The following is a 20,257-nucleotide window of genomic DNA, read 5'->3' on the forward strand; positions in this document are numbered from 1 at the left end:
TGATATTCCTTCCAGACAGTTTCATGTTGTTTGTAGAGTTCCCTTTTGTTTGAAGGTTTCATTATTTGTTGCAAATGATTGATATTCCTTCCAGACAGTTTCATGTTGTTTGTAGAGTTCCCTTTGTTTGAAGGTTTCAGTATTTGTTGCAAATGATTGATATTCCTTCCAGACAGTTTCATGTTGTTTGTAGAGTTCCCCTTTGTTTGAAGGTTTTAGTATTTGTTGCAAATGATTGATATTCCTTCCAGACAGTTTCATGTTGTTTGTAGAGTTCCCTTTTGTTTCAAGATTTCGTATTTGTTGCAAATGATTGATATTCCTTCCAGACAGTTTCATGTTGTTTGTAGAGTTCCCTTTTGTTTCAAGGTTTAAATTATTTGTTGCAAATGATTGATATTCCTTCCAGACAGTTTCATTTTGTTTGTAGAGTTCCCTATTGTTTCAAGGTTTTCAGTATTTGTTGCAAATGATTGATATTCCTTCCAGACAGTTTCATGTTGTTTGTAGAGTTCCCTATTGTTTCAAGGTTTCATATTTGTTGCAAATGATTGATATTCCTTCCAGACAGTTTCATGTTGTTTGTAGAGTTCCCTTTTGTTTGAAGGTTTCGTATTTGTTGCAAATGATTGATATTCCTTCCAGACAGTTTCATGTTGTTTGTAGAGTTCCCTTTTGTTTGAAGGTTTCGTATTTGTTGCAAATGATTGATGTTCCTTCCAGACAGTTTCATATTGTTTGTAGAGTTCCCTTTTGTTTCAAGGTTTCGTAGTTGTTGCAAATGATTGATGTTCCTTCCAGACAGTTTCATGTTGTTTGTAGAGTTCCCTTTTGTTTGAAGGTTTCGTATTTGTTGCAAATGATTGATATTCCTTCCAGACAGTTTCATATTGTTTGTAGAGTTCCCTTTTGTTTGAAGGTTTTCAGTATTTGTTGCAAATGATTGATGTTCCTTCCAGACAGTTTCATGTTGTTTGTAGAGTTCCCTTTTGTTTGAAGGTTTCGTATTTGTTGCAAATGATTGATATTCCTTCCAGACAGTTTCATGTTGTTTGTAGAGTTCCCTTTTGTTTGAAGGTTTCGTATTTGTTGCAAATGATTGATATTCCTTCCAGACAGTTTCATGTTGTTTGTAGAGTTCCCTTTTGTTTGAAGGTTTCGTATTTGTTGCAAATGATTGATATTCCTTCCAGACAGTTTCATGTTGTTTGTAGAGTTCCCTTTGTTTGAAGGTTTCGTATTTGTTGCAAATGATTGATATTCCTTCCAGACAGTTTCATGTTGTTTGTAGAGTTCCCTTTTGTTTCAAGATTTCGTATTTGTTGCAAATGATTGATGTTCCTTCCAGACAGTTTCATGTTGTTTGTAGAGTTCCCTTTTGTTTGAAGGTTTTGGTATTTTTTGCAATTGATTTGATGTTCCTTCCATATTCCTTTCATTTTGTTTGTGGGGCTTTGGGGTAGCCTAGTGGTTAAAGCGTTCGCTCGTCACGCCGAAGGCCCGGGTTCGATTCCCCACATGGGTACAATGTGCGAAGCCCATTTCTGGTGTCCCCCGCCGTGATGTTGCTGGAATATTGCTGAAAGCGGCGTAAAACCATACTCACTCCCTCATATTGTTTGTAAATGGTATACCTGGGGTATTTTGTTTTCATAATGTCACATGATCTGCTTCTGAAGTTGGAAATGAAATTTGCAATTTCGTAAAATATTTTGTCAGCATCCGTGTGCTTCTGTTTATTGTTGTGCATATGTTGGAGGCTAATCAGCCCAATTAGTTTGATGTGGTTAAGATTAATGACAAACATAAACATTCAGAGTTAAATATTCCATTTAAATTAATTATTTTCTTCTTCAAGCTTCCTTGATAAATAAGAAGCTGCCTGTTTTTGTAAACAGAAGAAATCCACCCAAGGACTGATGCATGCATAATGCAACATAAACTTTGTAATCCTGAGTCATCAATCTGGGATTTTTTAATTGTCCTCTTCTGTTCCTTCATGCAGTGTTCTTGTTCTCAGGAATCACATTTACAAAATGAATGAAAGTATGCTTTGACAACAAACAACAAGTTTGTTTAAAACTTTACACCAGCATTTTGTTGAGTGAGGTATAGCTTGTGCGTCAGTCTTTGAAAACGGCTATTTATGGTTAAGTTTAAAAAGTGAAACTGTAAACAGCTGTACTTCACTGATGGCACTCATCGGTGTTGACATTCACAAAATAACAGTAAGAGTTAATTATCTGCTTGTGTAAGATTGGAAAGTTCTTTCAACGTGATTCACCTTAGACTCTGCAAAGGTGATGTCGGAAACCGATGCATCATAAAAATCTCCACACAGCTGTCTGTTAATTCTAGGATTGGTAAGATCAATGTCGTCGTAATGTGCTTTTTGCTAAGTTGGCCATCAGTTATTGTTCTATCCCATAGTATTAAACCAGTCCCCTACACCACAAAGGTGAAGGTCACACGCCACTTTCTGCTGCCTTCTCGTACACAAAACTACGTGGGTTTTATGGTAGGTTCACGCAGCACCGTATCAGCTAATTACATCGTCAAATCATCAGAGGAGCTGCTCGTTTTCTGTATGGACGACCAGTTCCTGAGATTTCTGAAAGCTGGAGATCTGACAGTGGCCAGCCTTGATTGATTCCCATCATGATGGAAGCGTTTAGACACGATCTTGGGCGACAAAGACAGAGATATGAAGTCAGCTTGGTGTCTTGCCGCGTCCTGTGATTGAAGCCTCTCTACTGGTGCATCAAGGGGAGACCTAGAGGAGCCCTAGCTGAGAGGGATATGACAGGAAATTGTCATCTATAGAGAAATTTTTGGTAATTGTGCATTGATTAATTGATGCTTGTGGTCAATTTGGACTTAGGCTGATGGCAGAAGATAACGTCTTCATCAAAGAAATCATTGCTATTGCACACGCCATTGCGATGGGTGTAAATTTGACATGAATATTCATATGTAGGGGGATAGTGATGGGCAGGGAGTATTGTTTTGGGTGACATGTTCATGAATATTCATGAGGGGGATCTGGTGGTGAAATGGGGAATTCAGATTTGGTTGTTTGGATGACCTTGAGATCTTCCAATTTGGATGTTGGGATGGTATTGTGATGTGATGAACTGTGGAGGTTTTGTGTGTAATGTCAAGTTGGAGATTTTGTCAAGATCAAGGTTGAGTGTTGTTCACCCTTTTGTTGAAGACTTAATTCAGCTTCTTAGTTGAGTGAGTGGGTGTATTTTTTTCACCCTTTTAGCAATATTCCACCAATATCACGTGTGAGGGGCGGTGGGGTAGCCTAGTGGTTTAAGAATTGGATCATTGCGCTGAAGACCCAGGTTCAGTTTCCACATGGGTACAAGTGTGAAGCCCATTTCTGGTGTCCTACGCCATGATATTGCTGACTATTGCTTAAAGCAGCATAAAACCCAACTCACTCACTCACTTAATTGTGTGTTATACACCAATCACGTATCCATACAACATGATATATGTACCCTTTATGATACATCTTGATACGTCAGTGAGTTTGCCATGATCGGTTGAGCAGCCTTATGTAAATGGGGATGAACTACCCCCTGGTAAACTATATTGTCACACTAGCCAGTCAAAGGTCAAGGTCATCATAGAGGATAAAACTTAATGAATATTTTGTTAAGTGACAAGTAAAAGAACCATTACTGTATGTCAACTTTAATACACTGATACAGTCCCTCTTTGGGGCAGTGGTGAGACGTAGTTGTGAATGACCTATGTGTAAGGTCAAGGTCACAGAACAGAATTTTTAAAATATATTTTTCATTTTCACTAATGTGACTTTTCCTTTTATAAATTATTTGAATACTTATTCATTACAATGATACACTGATGTTATGATCATATGTTATGCATTTGTCAGTCACATACACTCAATATGTATACATGGTATCGGTACATGATGAATTCAGAATAATAGTTCAGTTATGATCCACTCAACAAATGTTAATTTTACATACATAACATCACACGATGCCTTCATTTTATGCATTCAAAATACAAACTTTTTGCACACAATACAATCATGACACACAGTGCATTCATAATACACACATGATCATTATTAATACACAGTATCCATCCATGGTACACACAATGCATTCATAATACATGGACTATTGTGATCCAAACAATCCATTCATGATACACAAAATGCATTCATAACTCCGATTTCTTCATGATACACACGTTTTATTCATGATACACACCATGCATTCATAACTCCGATTTCTTCATGATACACACATTTTATTCATGATACACACCATGCATTCATGACACACACAATACATTCATGATACACACACAATGCATTCATGACACACACAATGCATTCATGACACACAATCCATTCATAACGCACACAATCCATTCATGATACACACAATGCATTCATGACACACAATGCATTCATGACACACAATCCATTCATGACACACACAATCCATTCATGATACACACAATCCATTCATGACACACACAATCCATTCATGACACACACCATGCATTCATGACACACACAATCCATTCATGATACACACAATCCATTCATGACACACACCATGCATTCATGATACACACAAAACATTCATGATACTCACAATCCATTCATGATACACACAATCCATTCATGATAAACATAATCCATTCATGACAAACACAATCCATTCATGATACACACAATCCATTCATGATACACACAATCCGTTCATAATACTATTGTGATAGAAACAATTCATTCATGATACACACCATGCATTCATGACACACACAATCCATTCATGACACACACAATCCATTCATGACACACACAATCCATTCATGATACACACCATGCATTCATGATACACACAATCCATTCATGATACACACAATGCATTCACAATACTATTGTGATAGAAACAATTCATTCATGATACACACCATCCATTCATGACACACACAATCCATTAATGACACACACAATCCATTCATGATACACACCATCCATTCATGACACACACAATCCATTAATGACACACACCATGCATTCATGACACACACAATCCATTCATGATACATACCATGCATTCATGACACACACAATCCATTCATGATACACACAAAACATTCATGATACTCACAATCCATTCATGATACACACAATCCATTAATGACACACACAATCCATTCATGATACACACCATCCATTCATGATACAAACAATCCATTCATGACCCACAAAATCCATTCATGACACACACAATCCATTCATGATACACACCATGCATTCATGACACACACAATCCATTAATGACACACACCATGCATTCATGATACACACCATCCATTCATGACACACACAATCCATTCATGATACATACCATGCATTCATGACACACACAATCCATTCATGATACACACAAAACATTCATGATACTCACAATCCATTCATGATACACACAATCCATTAATGACACACACAATCCATTCATGATACACACCATCCATTCATGATACAAACAATCCATTCATGACCCACAAAATCCATTCATGACACACACAATCCATTCATGATACACACCATGCATTCATGACCCACAAAATCCATTCATGACACACACAATCCATTCATGATACACACCATCCATTCATGACACACACAATCCATTAATGACACACACCATGCATTCATGACACACACAATCCATTCATGATACATACCATGCATTCATAATACTATTGTGATAGAAACAATTCATTCATGATACACACCATGCATTCATGATACACACAATCCATTCATGATACACACAAAACATTCATGATACTCACAATCCATTCATGATACACACAATCCATTAATGACACACACAATCCATTCATGATACACACCATCCATTCATGATACAAACAATCCATTCATGACCCACAAAATCCATTCATGACACACACAATCCATTCATGATACACACCATGCATTCATGACACACAATCCATTCATGACACACACAATCCATCCATTATACACACAATGCATTCATGATACACACAATGCATTCATAATACTATTGTGATAGAAACAATCCATTCATGGTACAAACAATGCATTCATGACACAGATTTCATTCATGATACACACATTTTATTCATGATACACACAATGCATTCATAATACTATTGTGATAGAAACAATGGGTTCATTATGCACACAATGCATAGTAAATGTATTCATGATCTGTTCATTATCCACACATCGTCCATATTGTCAGGCGAACAGTTAAACAGTTGCTGACTTCGGAATATCACACAATATATGTAGAACACAAACAAGGAATCCAATTATAAAAAGTAGCTTGGACAGAAAAACAAACTTAAAAACATTAGAATTTGTATCCTAATAGCTGCGGAAATTTAAGTGGTCATAATATTGTCATTTGGCAACAAAGCAGAAATGTAGCAGTTGTTCAGAGCTTCTGAAAAAATACTGCCTCAGCAATTTTGACAGTGGCCTACAAAATAAATATCCACCAATTACCTAACTGTGTGTGTCTGGAACGACTCAATGCACAAAACAGGAAATAGAGGAAATTTTCACTCATTGTTTCTGTTATAAATTATGTTTTTGTTTAAAAAAAATCTATATATAACAAAAATAGTTTTTTTGTGCTCTAGCTGTTTATTCGAAGTAGAACACGCATTATTGTATCTGAATGTTCTTTGGCGAACAGTTGGTAATTAGTTTATTTATGGGGAAAGTTATTTTATTCTTTCAAAATGTTGAGTGTGTTTACTTACACTTACAAGAAAAAAGCTCTCTTGATGTTTTGTTCAATATTAGTTTTAGCCTCAAGTCTAAAAGACATTTTCAAAATATGGTGTGCGATGTTTTAAAAATGTCAGTGAGACATTTTTTAACCCCTCTGCATGTAATGCGGGGGGATATAGTCGACGCCTCGTCCGTCTGTCCGTCCGTCCGTAATCATTTTGTTTCCAGGGCATAACTCAATAAATGTTTAATATTGTTGATTTTGGCAGTTTTATTTTTCCCGGTTTCTATGGAAACGATTCGAGCTTAGTCCCAAAAGAGAGGGCTGGGCTTCGTTTCCAGAGCATAACTCAAGAACCGTTCAATATTTTTCAACAAAACTTGGTAGATATATCAAACAGAACCTTACGTTGTGCCTTTTTGCTCTTTGCAGATTTTTGGTATTTTTATTTTTTGCGGTTTCCATGGAAATAATTCAGACTTAGTCTCAATAGGGAGGGGTGGGTTTCGTTTCTGGAGCACAACTGGAAAACTTCTTTATATCTTTCAGCAAAAACTTGGCAGATGTGTGAGGCAGATCCCAAAGTGGTGCCTTTTGCTATTTGCAGATTTTTGTCATTTATTATTTTCTCGGTGTCCATGGAAACGATTCGGACATATTCTCAAAAGGGAGGGGTGGGTTTCGTTTCCGGAGCACAACTGGAAAACTTCTTAATATCTTTCAGCAAAACTTGGCAGATAGGTGAGGCAGATCCCAAAGTGGTGCCTTTTGCTATTTGCAGATTTTTGTCATTTATTTTTTTCATAATTTCCATGGAAACGATTTGCACTTAGTCTAAAATCAAGCTGGACTTTAAGTAACTGTCAGATGATTCGTTCTTTCAAAGATGTGGGGGCCGGGGGGATATGTCATCTTCTGGTGACTCTTGTTGGCCTTTATATTTCTCATGATTTCCATGGAAACGATTTGGACCTAGTGTTAAAAAAAGTCTTAAAAAAAGGTCAAGCTGGACTTTTAAGTGACTGTCAGATGATTTGTTCATCTTCTGATGACTCTTGTTTTGTTTTGAAAGGGATTAATACAGATTTTATAGTGTTTACTAAGGTTGTTGTTTCTTTTACTTCCTTTATAAATATTAATATTCGCTATTTGGTGAACAAACCTGCTCCAGAATGTTGAGAAAAAATTTGAATTTATTTCATCCAGTTTTCAAGTTACGAGGAATCTTATTCTGATTCTTGGGCTTAATGCGCATTACAAATTAAAGAACAAACTTGAAAAAAGAACAAATTGTTATGTAATTGACTTTCGTAACTATGGTAACCTGGGACTGGAATCCCAAGAAATGATAAGCAGACTTACCTTGTTCTGTTGAACTTGAGTTCGAGCGTCGACCATATTAGCTGTCTCACACATTACCCAGCATGCATTCCCCTGAGGTCTGATTGCGTCAGTTTGCAAAGGGACCATAAATTAATACGGATGACTTAGGAGGTTGCATCAGTAACTCTCAATAAAATTTGTTTTCTAATCTGTACTCATGTTTTAGATTACACAAAGCTTTGTTCACATGACAGTGCTGTTTAAACTGATTCTACTTACAGAAGAGTGAGTGAGTGTGTTTAATTTTGACACCACTTTTAGCAATATTACAGAAATGGGCTTCACATATTGTACCCATGTAGGATATTGAACATGGGTATTCGGTGTAACGACGGAACACTTTAACCACTGGCTATATATTAAAAGTGTTCACATCAGACAGAAAGGCAATGCACAGCTGAAAATGGTTGAAAGTTGAAAAGAAACATGGTTGTATTATTTCAACGTACGCTTTGACCAAATCTGATTTTTGAGAACAGATCCTTATGACAATGTGGATAAAAGGTCATCTTGGGTCTTAGACATGCTCATTATAAGACACGCTCATAGTAACATCCCTTGAAATATCAAAAAGGTATCCTTTATCAAGTTTTAGCCCTACTTCAGTCCAAAATTCCTGTAGTCCCAAAGTTGCAAGTGTCAGACTTTTGTATTTAATTGTACTAAAGGGCGGTGGGGTAGCCTAGTGGTTAAAGCGTTGGCTCGTCACGCCGAAGACCCGGGTTCGAATCCCCACTTGGGTACAATGTGTGAAGCCCATTTCTGGTGTCCCCCGCCGTGATGTTGCTGGAATAATGCTAAAAGCGGCGTAAAACCAAACTCAGTCAGTAATTGTACTAAGTACATTAGTATTTTTTGTGGGCAGGTAAGTTTTGGTCAGGGCTGGCAAGTTTCATACCCTGATTTTAGCCATAGGTCAGTCTAAAAATCATATAGTCCCAAACTTGTAAGTCATAGTGAAGAAAAAGTGCAAACTTTCAACACTGAACTTGAACATGTGTAATAACTTTCAAACATGCATATCCAATTATATCTGAAATTTGACATTTGTGTGACAAAATAGCAATACTCATTTCAAATCTGAACTCCACCATCTTAATAAATGACCTTCACCTTGATGCTGCAGTTGTAGTCTTCATGTTCACACAACTTTAGTTTAGTTTTATGTCCTGATGAGTGGCATATCTTGTTGGCACCACATTCAAAGACCATTACACTCTCAAGGGACATATATATGATTACTTTTTATGTCGCTTTATAATAAAAAAGGTTCATTGTCATCATATTTCTGTAAACTGAAACCAGTGATTGTGGACTTAGTCAAGATTTCACTTAAGCTTGTCCATACATTTTGTACCATTGCATGTTATGGCTGAATGTCGTCTCAGTGCCATAATCCCCTTCATCAAACATTCAGGAAACGATTTATTGTATTCATGATATTTCAGCAGTGTTTGCAAGTTTCTAAATCGGTGTGTAGTACAGCTCCTGTCACAGGAACGCGGGAGACTAATCACTGGAACACAGTCTGGACTGAAAGCCTGTTATAGTAATCACACACTGTCACACACTGTCATACACTCACAGACATACCGTATTTCCTGTATTAAGGTCCATGCTCCAGTCTGTCCATGTTCCAACCATCCTGCCACAGACATACCGTATTTCCTGTGTTAAGGTCCATGCTCTAGTCTGTCCATGTTCCAACCATCCTGCCACAGACATACCGTATTTCCTGTATTAAGGTCCATGCTCCAGTCTGTCCATGTTCCAACCATCCTGCCACAGACATACCGTATTTCCTGTATTAAGGTCCATGCTCTAGTCTGTCCATGTTCCAACCATCCTGCCACAGACATACCGTATTTCCTGTGTTAAGGTCCATGCTCCAGTCTGTCCATGTTCCAACCATCCTGCCACAGACATACCGTATTTCCTGTATTAAGGTCCATGCTCCAGTCTGTCCATGTTCCAACCATCCTGCCACAGACATACCGTATTTCCTGTATTAAGGTCCATGCTCCAGTCTGTCCATGTTCCAACCATCCTGCCACAGACATACCATATTTCCTGTATTAAGGTCCAAGCTCCAGTCTGTCCATGTTCCAACCATCCTGCCACAGACCTACCATATTTCCTGTATTAAGGTCCATGCTCCAGTCTGTCCATGTTCCAACCATCCTGCCACAGACCATACCATATTTCCTGTGTTAAGGTCCATGCTCCAGTCTGTCCATGTTCCAACCATCCTGCCACAGACATACCATATTTCCTGTATTAAGGTCCAAGCTCCAGTCTGTCCATGTTCCAACCATCCTGCCACAGACATACCATATTTCCTGTATTAAGGTCCAAGCTCCAGTCTGTCCATGTTCCAACCATCCTGCCACAGACATACATTGGGTCCATGCTTATTTCCTGTATTAAGGTCCAAGCTCCAGTCTGTCCATGTTCCAACCATCCTGCCACAGACCTACCATATTTCCTGTGTTAAGGTCCATGCTCCAGTTTCTGTCCATGTTCAACCATAAGGCTATCATGCTCTTGCCACAGACATACCATATTTCCTGTATTAAGGTCCATGCTCTAGTCTGTCCATGTTCCAACCATCCTGCCACAGACATACCGTATTTCCTGTATTAAGGTCCATGCTCTAGTCTGTCCATGTTCCAACCATCCTGCCACAGACATACCGTATTTCCTGTATTAAGGTCCATGCTCTAGTCTGTCCATGTTCCAACCATCTTGCCACAGACATACCGTATTTCCTGTATTAAGGTCCATGCTCTAGTCTGTCCATGTTCCAACCATCCTGCCACAGACATACCATATTTCCTGTATTAAGGTCCATGCTTCTAGTCTGTCCATGTTCCATCATCCTGCCACAGACATACTGTATTTCCTGTATTAAGGTTCCATGCTTCAGTCTGTCCATGTTCCAACCATCCTGCCACAGACCATACCATATTTCCTGTATTAAGGTCCATGCTTTAGTCTGTCCATGTTCCATCATCCCATCCTGCCACAGACATACTGTATTTCCTGTATTAAGGTCCATGCTCTAGTCTGTCCATGTTCCAACCATCCTGCCACAGACATACCTGTATTTCCTGTATTAAGGTTCCATGCTCCAGTCTGTCCATGTTCCAACCATCCTGCCACACACATGTCCCGTATTTCCTGTATTAAGGTTCATGCTTCCAGTCTGTCCATGTTCCAACCATCCTGCCACAGACCTACCATATTTCCTGTATTAAGGTCCATGCTTTAGTCTGTCCATGTTCCAACCATCCTGCCACAGACATACTGTATTTCCTGTATTAAGGTCCATGCTTTAGTCTGTCCATGTTCCAATCATCCTGCCACAGACCTACCATATTTCCTGTATTAAGGTCCATGCTTTAGTCTGTCCATGTTCCCATCATCCTGCCACAGACCTACCATATTTCCTGTATCCTGCCACAAGGTCCATGCTAAGGTCCAGTCAGTCTGTCCATGTTCCATCATCCTGCCACAGACATACCGTATTTCCTGTATTAAGGTTCATGCTTTTAGTCTGTCCATGTTCCATCATCCTGCCACAGACCTACCGTATTTCCTGTATTAAGGTCCATGCTTCAGTCTGTCCATGTTCCAACCATCCTGCCACAGACATGCCGTATTTCCTGTATTAAGGTCCATGCTCCAGTCTGTCCATGTTCCAACCATCCTGCCACAGACATACCTTATTTCCTGTATTAAGGTCCATGCTCCAGTCTGTCCATGTTCCAACCATCCTGCCACAGACATACCGTATTTCCTGTATTAAGGTCCATGCTCCAGTCTGTCCATGTTCCAACCATCCTGCCACAGACATACCGTGTATGTTCTGTTAAGGTCCATGCTCCAGTCTGTCCATGTTCCAACCATCCTGCCACTGCCACAGACATAGTCGTGTAGCATGTCATCATTATACATAATTATTTATGCCAATCTTTATTTTATTGAGGCATGGTAAGCATATCTTAGGCTTCATTCTGCACAGCTCCAGAAACCGAAAATCATGGGATCAAATCCTGGTATGCCCTGTTATATTTCTTTGTTTCACAGTGATGTAGTTGTAGTTGCGTGTGTGGCCAAAGTGGTCAATGTCTAAGACCTGCTTTGCTTTGGGACACTGACACTGTGATAGATAATTGCCTTCATCTATTATCAGAAGAGTTTGAAATTTCATTGATATTGGAACTGTTTTGTTTGTTTAAATGGTTAAAATGTTCACTCATCACACCGACTTTGATTCCCCACATGGGTACAATGTCTTATTTCTGGTGTCCCCAGCCGTGATATTGCTGGAATAGTGCTAAAAGCGGCGTAAAACTTTTACTTGCTCACTCACTCACTCACTCACTCACTCACTCACTCACTCACTCACTCACTCCTCCACTCACTCACTCACTCACTCACTCACTCACTCATCCACTCACTCACTCACTCACTCACTCACTCATCTCCACTCACTCACTCACTCACTCACTCACTCACTCATCCACTCACTCACTCACTCATTCATTCAGGTGAATGGCCCAGTGCTATATTCTCAAGCTTAACATAGAACTGTCTTAAGGCCATTTCTGGTGTCCCCAGCCGTGATATTGTTGGAATAGTGCTAAAAGCGGCATAAAACTTTCACTCGCTCGCTCGCAGAGTCATTTCCCCTGGTCATGCAGGATCATCTGGTCATTGGTTGCAATCCAGACTTTGATAAAATTATGATGTTCAGTGTTTCAGTGAACACAAACAGCAAGGATCAGTGGTCGTGCTATTAACCTCTGGTTTGTCGATGAAGGCTCAACTATGTTAAGCAGTTTTACCCATCCACTAAGTCAATGGCATGTGCGTTGTCCAAGTGCAAAACACTCTGTTAAGATTTGTCAATGCGGATTAAATGCATCATGTGTCATGTCTGTCATGTCTGAGATGTCATGCTCCAGTTTTTCATTTTATTCACATGTCAAACTTGAGGCTTAACTTGTGAAAGCTTACCTCAGCCAAAGGCAAAATTATGATCTTTTTCCAAGAGATTCAGTCCATGTGTCACATTTGTTTAAGAATAACCCTCAAAGCACGATGAAATGTCTTTATCAGTTTGATCTTCCACGAGTGTGTCACGTCAAACGACTGTGGATCATTACAATAGGATGACAATAGAAACCTGTGAATGAGTATTGTTTTATGCAACTGGTGGGCAAAAGGAAGTATACCCCTATGTTTGATGGTCTCTAAAAACGAAACAAACAACAAATGTGTATTGGTTGGTGGTGTTTTAGATATTGATATCATGTAGTGTCTTGGCAACTGTTTTCAGTCAGGTAAGGTATTAATTATGCATACTGTATACTTTGATGGTCGGTAAAATAAAACGGACCAATTCTTTTTATTATTGTTGTGTTTGGGACATCAATTTTCTCTGTTTTAGTGATTATTTTCAGTCTTTTTGATATATTAGTGAATTTTGATCAAATCTAATTTTCAATAATTTTTATTCAAGCAGGTAATGTGTTGATTATGGATATACTCATGTTTAATGATGATTGAAGGGCGGTTTGGGAGCCAAGCAGTTAAAGTGTTCACTTGTCACGCCAAAGACCCGAGTTCGATTCCCCACATGGGTACAGTGTGTGAAGCCCATTTCTGGTGTCCTTCATCGTTATATTAAGGGAATATTGCTAAACATGGCATAAAATTAATCTCACTCACAGTGATGGTTGAAATGAAACTGACAAATGGTTGTGTTTGGGGCCTGAATTTGCAGTGTTTCAACAACTGTTTTCAGACTTTTGGATTATATTAGTGAATTTTGGTCAAATCTAATTTTCAAGTGTATACTCTTTGGCCAGCAAATTATATTATGAATAAATAATGTGGCAAGCAAGTTGTGGGCAGTAAGGGCAACAGTCAATGGTATTGAGGTTGACGTGTAATCAGACAGGTCATCCATTGTGCCCACCCAATCCTCATGTAATCGCACAGCAGATACACTTGCTAATGACTGTCAAACACAATTCAGCTGTTATAAATCTCATTTGAGTGAGTGAGTGAGTGACCTGGTTGATGCAGATTTTTCAGTGTTCCAGTTATATCATGCCATTTATGGCAATACTGACTGACTGACTGAGTTTGGTTTTACGCCGCTTTTAGCAATATTCCAGCAACATCAAGGCGGGGGACACCAGAAATGGGCTTCACACATTGTACCCATGTGGGGATTCAAACCCGGGTCTTTGGCGTGACGACTGACTGACTGAGTTTGGTTTTACCATTTTAGCAATATTCCAGCAACATCACAGCGGGGGACACCAGAAATGGGCTTTGGTTTGGTTGTTGTTGTCAAACCGGGTCTTCGGAATGACGAGCCAACGCTTTAACCATTAGGCTACCCCTCCGCCCCCATTTATGGCAATAAAGATTTGGTTTGGTTGTTGTTGTCAATGATAATGATGACAGCGTTTAAACATGGTACAGCCATAATTTTAATGGTTTGGTTTGTTTGTTTGTTGTTTAAAGCAGCATTCAGAAATATTCCAGCTATATGGCGGCAGTCTGTAAATAATCCAGTCTGGACCAGGCAATCTAGTGATCAACATCATGATCATCAATCTATGCTCGATGCTCATGCTGTTGATCACTGGATTGTCTGGTCCAGATTTGATTATTTACAGACCGTCACCATATAGCTGGAATATTGTTGAGTGCGGCGTAAAAACTAAACTCGCTCACTCACTTGGCCAACCATGCCATCTATTAATTTAAAGGGGCGGTGGGGTAGCCTAATGGTTAAAGCATTGGCTCGTCACGCCGAAGACCCGGGTTCGAATCCCCACATGGGCACAATGTGTGAAGCCCATTTCTGGTGTCCCCTGCCGTGATGTTGCTGGAATATTGCTAAAAGCGGCGTAAAACCAAACTCAGTCAGTCAGTCAGTCTATTAATTTAAAAGAAAGGATTGAACTAAAATGTTTATGCTTACTTTTTGCCATCACCATAGCAACCAGAATATGATCCCTAGATCTCGTATTGTTTATGTACAACTCAATTTGATATTGATACTGCTGATGTAACCATGATACACTACAATTATTTTCATATGTCAAGAATGAATGCCATGGGATATTCCTTGTACAAAGTTGGCAGTATATTTAATCCTGGGTCCGATTACTTTTCTGAGAGATTGAAAGGTATCAAATATTCTTTTCTTGACTCAGGTGATCTGCAACGCCTTAAGAAATGTTCTGTCAATATAAATGAGAGCTTCATTCCAACACTTCCATGTTTTAGACTTAAACCAGTGGGTTATACTCTGTGCATCGAATATTACTACGTTTAGTTTTCATTACACCAGAAAAAAACATTCAGCGGTGCAGGATTTAATGAGTGAGTGAGTTGTTTTATGCTGCCTTTACCAATCTTCCAGCTATATCACGGCAGGGGACACCAAAATGGGCTTAACACACTGTATCCATGTGGGGACTCAAACCTGGGCCCTCGGCGTGACGAGCAAACGCTTTAACCACTAGGCTAACCCACAGCCCCGCGAAGATTCTTGTATACATTAAGGGGTTTGGATGAGCACAAACATCTGGATCCTATGTTTTTTCTACATCTGATGCTTATGAACCTGGAATTATTCACTTGTTTAAACATACGCACATGCACAATACACGCACTCTCCTACCCAGAGTTCCATGCGGCAAGCCAGCATAGTATCTCTGCCACAGGCCAGAAAAATGTGACGATTCGTCACATCTTGCACCGTCCATTCAATATAATTTACATATTCCTCAACTCTTTTATTTTTGACGAGTCTAGACAACTAATTAAACATCTTTGATAGAATGGTTTAGTTTCATTGAGAAAATATCCTAAAACATGTAACACTATTTCGATTTGCGTAGCGATCCTTTGTTTACATAGGTTGTACGGCTTCACGTGCTATCATGGAAGATGATGGAGAGCAAATGATGCAGCCAGTTTGATATATAAATATGTACTGTCATAAATGTTACTGTCAGAGTTGTGGAAGAATATATATGTAACAATGTAAAACATTATGAAGAGAGCGCCGAAAAGCTTTCGTGAGTCCAGTCTCTTCTTATTATGAATATGCGCGTTTGATTACAAACAAGAGAAAAGTCTGGTCACGTGATATGCAAATTAGCCTGTGGCAGTGATGTTATGTTAAGTCATCGCTGTGCCGGAGTGTGCAATACACGCACACAAACAAAGAAAACACACACAAAAAATAAAACACTGGAGACACTAAACACACTAAAACAATTAATTTCAGGAGGTATGTTTAAAAATTTTGAACAAGAACCAATCTTCTTGAAAGCTGTAAAGTCAGCATACTAATGTTTCATATCTTGACGCTACAGATTTTGCTCACTGTTATATTTCCACATGTACAAAATCACCCACAATTCACCAAATGTAGCCATTGCTTGTTGTTTCAGTTTGAACATGTCTCATTCGGTTCAAACCAAAATATCAAAGCTTTCTCCATCTTTTCAATTGGACATTTATAGCAGAACTAAAAGGACCCTCTTCCTCCCTCATCCTGTCAAAGGAAAGGATCTAACGTTTATTTTTTTTACATTTGATCTTGAGGAGTCATTATAGTTGACTTGTTTCCATGGTTACCTTCCCTACCTGTTACAGATTAAGAGTTTATGTGTTATATGTCAAGTGTAAGGAATTCCTCAATGACTGGTTATCTGAATGTCAAGGTCGTTTATGTTTACAACAGACATCTTGAACACAAGACTGCTATACAGGTTACAGACACACTATGAACAAATCTTGAAAATCTGCGACATTTCGACACTAATCTCACTTCACAGTCAAGTGAAATGTCTTTTGGTCTAGTAAGCTCTGTCTTCAGAGAGCTTCATGTGACACTTCTTCAAATGTTTGATCTTGGTTACAGCAGGGCAGTGGGGTGGTCTTGTGGTTAGGGTTCGATCATCACGCCAAAGAACTGGGTTCGATTCCCCACATGGGTAAAATGCATAAAGCCCATGTCTGGTGTCACCTGCAATGTTATTGCTGGAATAAGTGGCATAAAACCAAACTCACTCACTCAAAGTCTTATTTTTAGATTCATCAGTGAAAAGTTACCCATGTAGATCGGCCTTCAGCAACCCCAAGTTGTCATAAGAGGTCCATCTCACAATCCCTGAATTACATTATTTTCCCATTCTGCGATGATAAAACCTAACTGAAGCATCTAGATTTCCTCAGGTTACCATCTCACTGGAGCTCCTTTTCAATTTAAATGGGATAATTTGGTACTATCAAAATTCTATATATTCATAGACTATACATTAGTCCAGCTGAAACCCTGTAGAGATGCATAAGAGCATATAATTGCCTAACTGTTGTATGTCACACTGTTGTTTGCCTAACTCATGGACAGGTAGTCTGTCACACAGACCCTGAAACAAATATATCCAAGAAAGCCCATGCAAGTCTAGAATATGGCAAGTCTAGATTTCCATGGTTTCTAAAAATGAAGAAAGTCTCTGGGCTCCATTTCATTATGTATTATGCTTATTTTTTATGAACAGTATTTTTCTGAAAAATATGTTCATTTCAGAGACTAGATGTTAGTCTAAGTGGCAGGCTGTTCACCAAACTCTTGCACCACATCAAGGACAGTTATTTGCCTGACTACGGTAACTGACCTACCAGAAACTGACCTCTGAGTGCTGGAGGTAGTTTCTCCGCCCTTCACACATGTGCGAATGTATCTGCCGACATGTGCACTGAATCTCCCTCACTGTCAGCCGTTGTAGCTGATGAACCTGAGTGGAGATTTTGAGCTGAACTCGTGGATATTAACGTTGATTGAGGATTGCATGTAGCCATCAAGGTAACATTCCTCGCCACTCTCGTTTAACTGTGTAGTTTGAAGTGAGAAATTGGTTATATAAAGTCTCTGAGGCTGTGAATATTCAGAAAGAAATGCTTCTTATGTGTAATCTAACAGAGGAACTTTTATACCTGGTGTAGTGCATTGAAATTCAATATTTTCGTACGTCAAGTTTGTATTGTAATGTTTTTGTCAATATTAACATTACTTCAAGATACGTGCTAGAACTGATCTTCAGCAACACATGCTTGTCGTAAGGGGTAACTAAACGATCACGTCAGACTTGATGACTTTGCTGACACATGTAAACTCGTCATAAATCGATGTTCATTATATCAATCACTGGATTATCTGTTCCAGATCAATTATAAGATGGTGTCATTAAAAAATTACTGACTTTGTTGACACATGTAAACTCGTCATAAATCGATGTTCATTATATCAATCACTGGATTATCTGTTCCAGATCAATTATAAGATGGCGTCATTAAATAATTACTGACTTTGTTGAGAAATGTAATAATCGTCATAAATCGATGTTCATATATCAATCAATGTCGGTGATTCAATTATAATGATCAATTACTAACTTTGTTGAGAAATGTCTGGTCATAAAGATTCATTATATCAATCACTGATTATCTGTTCCAGTATCACGATGTAAATAATTACTAACTTTGTTGAGAAATGTAAACTCGTCATAAATCGATGTTCATTATATCAATCACTGTATTGTCTGGTCCAGATTCAATTATACGATGGTGTCATTAAATAATTTACTGACTTTGTTGAGAAATGAATACTAGTCATAAATCGATGTTCATTATATCAATCACTGTATTGTCTGGTCCAGATTCAATTATACAGTGGTGTCATTAAATAATTACTGACTTTGTTGACACATGTAAACTAGCCATAAATCGATGTTCATTATATCACTTGATAGTCTGGTTCAGATTCAATTATTTAACGCCATCATACAGCTGAAATATACCTGGGGCTGGCGTTAAACCACAAACAAAGCATTACTTCATATTACTGACATGTTTGGTGACGAAATTACATTAAGGCACCATTTTTTCAATAACTCTAATGTTTGTGAATCTGAGCCGATAATGCAAATACAGGCGTGATACTCTTTCTTAGTTTCTGACAGGGGGTAAACTTGACAAGATGTAATCACTTCCAGGTCACTGTTTCAATTACTGTGGCGTTTATCCGTACACTGATATTTTCTGTTTGTAAGAAAACGATGGCTTCATTTAGAAAAGGGACTCCGATAGCAGCTTTTACCGAGAAACTTGACTAGAATTGATTAAGGAGGATGGATAAACGAGGGATTCACATGCCGATTGTAACATCACTAAAGGTTACGTGATCTCACACGTGAAATTCCAATCTTTATCATGTTAAGAAGCCATTTTCCTCTGTCAGAGTCAATGTCTATAGAGACCAACGTAATCTGTATTTAAACTATTAAACGTTTCACTTCAACTGTCATTTTCTGACCCAAAATTTCACAAATAAAAAACAAAATTAAAATGAGATAAGAAATCAGCTGACTTTTGAGAATAATCAATTTCAATGTTGAGGGAAGCTAATGTCAATTTTTTTATACATAGTTCATTATTTATTTTACATAAATATCCCCTTGCCTTGTGTGTGTGTGTGAGGGGTGGGGGTGAGAGAGTAGGGGGAAGGGGTCACATGATCTGTGTATCTGTATTCTGACCCAGTTTAAACATCGGCTTGACAGCTGTGACTAAAATTTAATCTTTCATTTAAACATTACTAAAAATAAAATGACGCCATAACAAATGGTGTTTGAGATGGCTGACAGTTGTTTACCATACATCACATCTATGAAGAGAGTGTTTCATACCTAGAATTTCATTGAATTGCCATATTGTTGGGGCGGTGGGGTAGCCATCATTGGTTAGCTGGCTGGCCCGATTTTTGGCTCCAGCATAATGCACATTTTTTTCAATGTGGTCTTAAGTCATTTTAAAAATGGGGTCAGGGGGTGTCGAACTGCCCTGAACATCTTTTGGTATGACGCGGTTGGGGATCGAACCACAGAGGCAGTCTATCCAGATCTGAGACATAATTGAGCATATATATAATTATGAATTTTGATGAGTTATATTATGTGTGAAGTATGTAATATTGA

General features: G+C 38.6%; 1 protein-coding gene across 2 annotated transcripts in view; it reads left to right on the top strand.

Annotated features, from left to right (window-relative positions):
* LOC124255131 (polypeptide N-acetylgalactosaminyltransferase 5-like) overlaps nt 1-20,257 on the top strand; it is a 392,350-nt gene that overhangs the window by 169,917 nt on the left and 202,176 nt on the right. Inside the window, exon 1 of one of the 2 annotated variants that reach the window (XM_046688968.1) lies at nt 18,034-18,087. The exons of the other annotated variant lie outside the window; for it this stretch is intronic. The gene's annotated coding sequence lies outside the window, so the exon portion shown is untranslated. Of the gene's footprint in view, nt 1-18,033; nt 18,088-20,257 lie in introns of those variants that run through there. 2 annotated transcript variants of the gene reach the window in all.

Source organism: Haliotis rubra, unplaced genomic scaffold (assembly GCF_003918875.1).
Source record: "Haliotis rubra isolate DU_JTF1 unplaced genomic scaffold, ASM391887v1 Scf594, whole genome shotgun sequence".
Lineage (NCBI taxonomy): Eukaryota > Metazoa > Mollusca > Gastropoda > Lepetellida > Haliotidae > Haliotis > Haliotis rubra.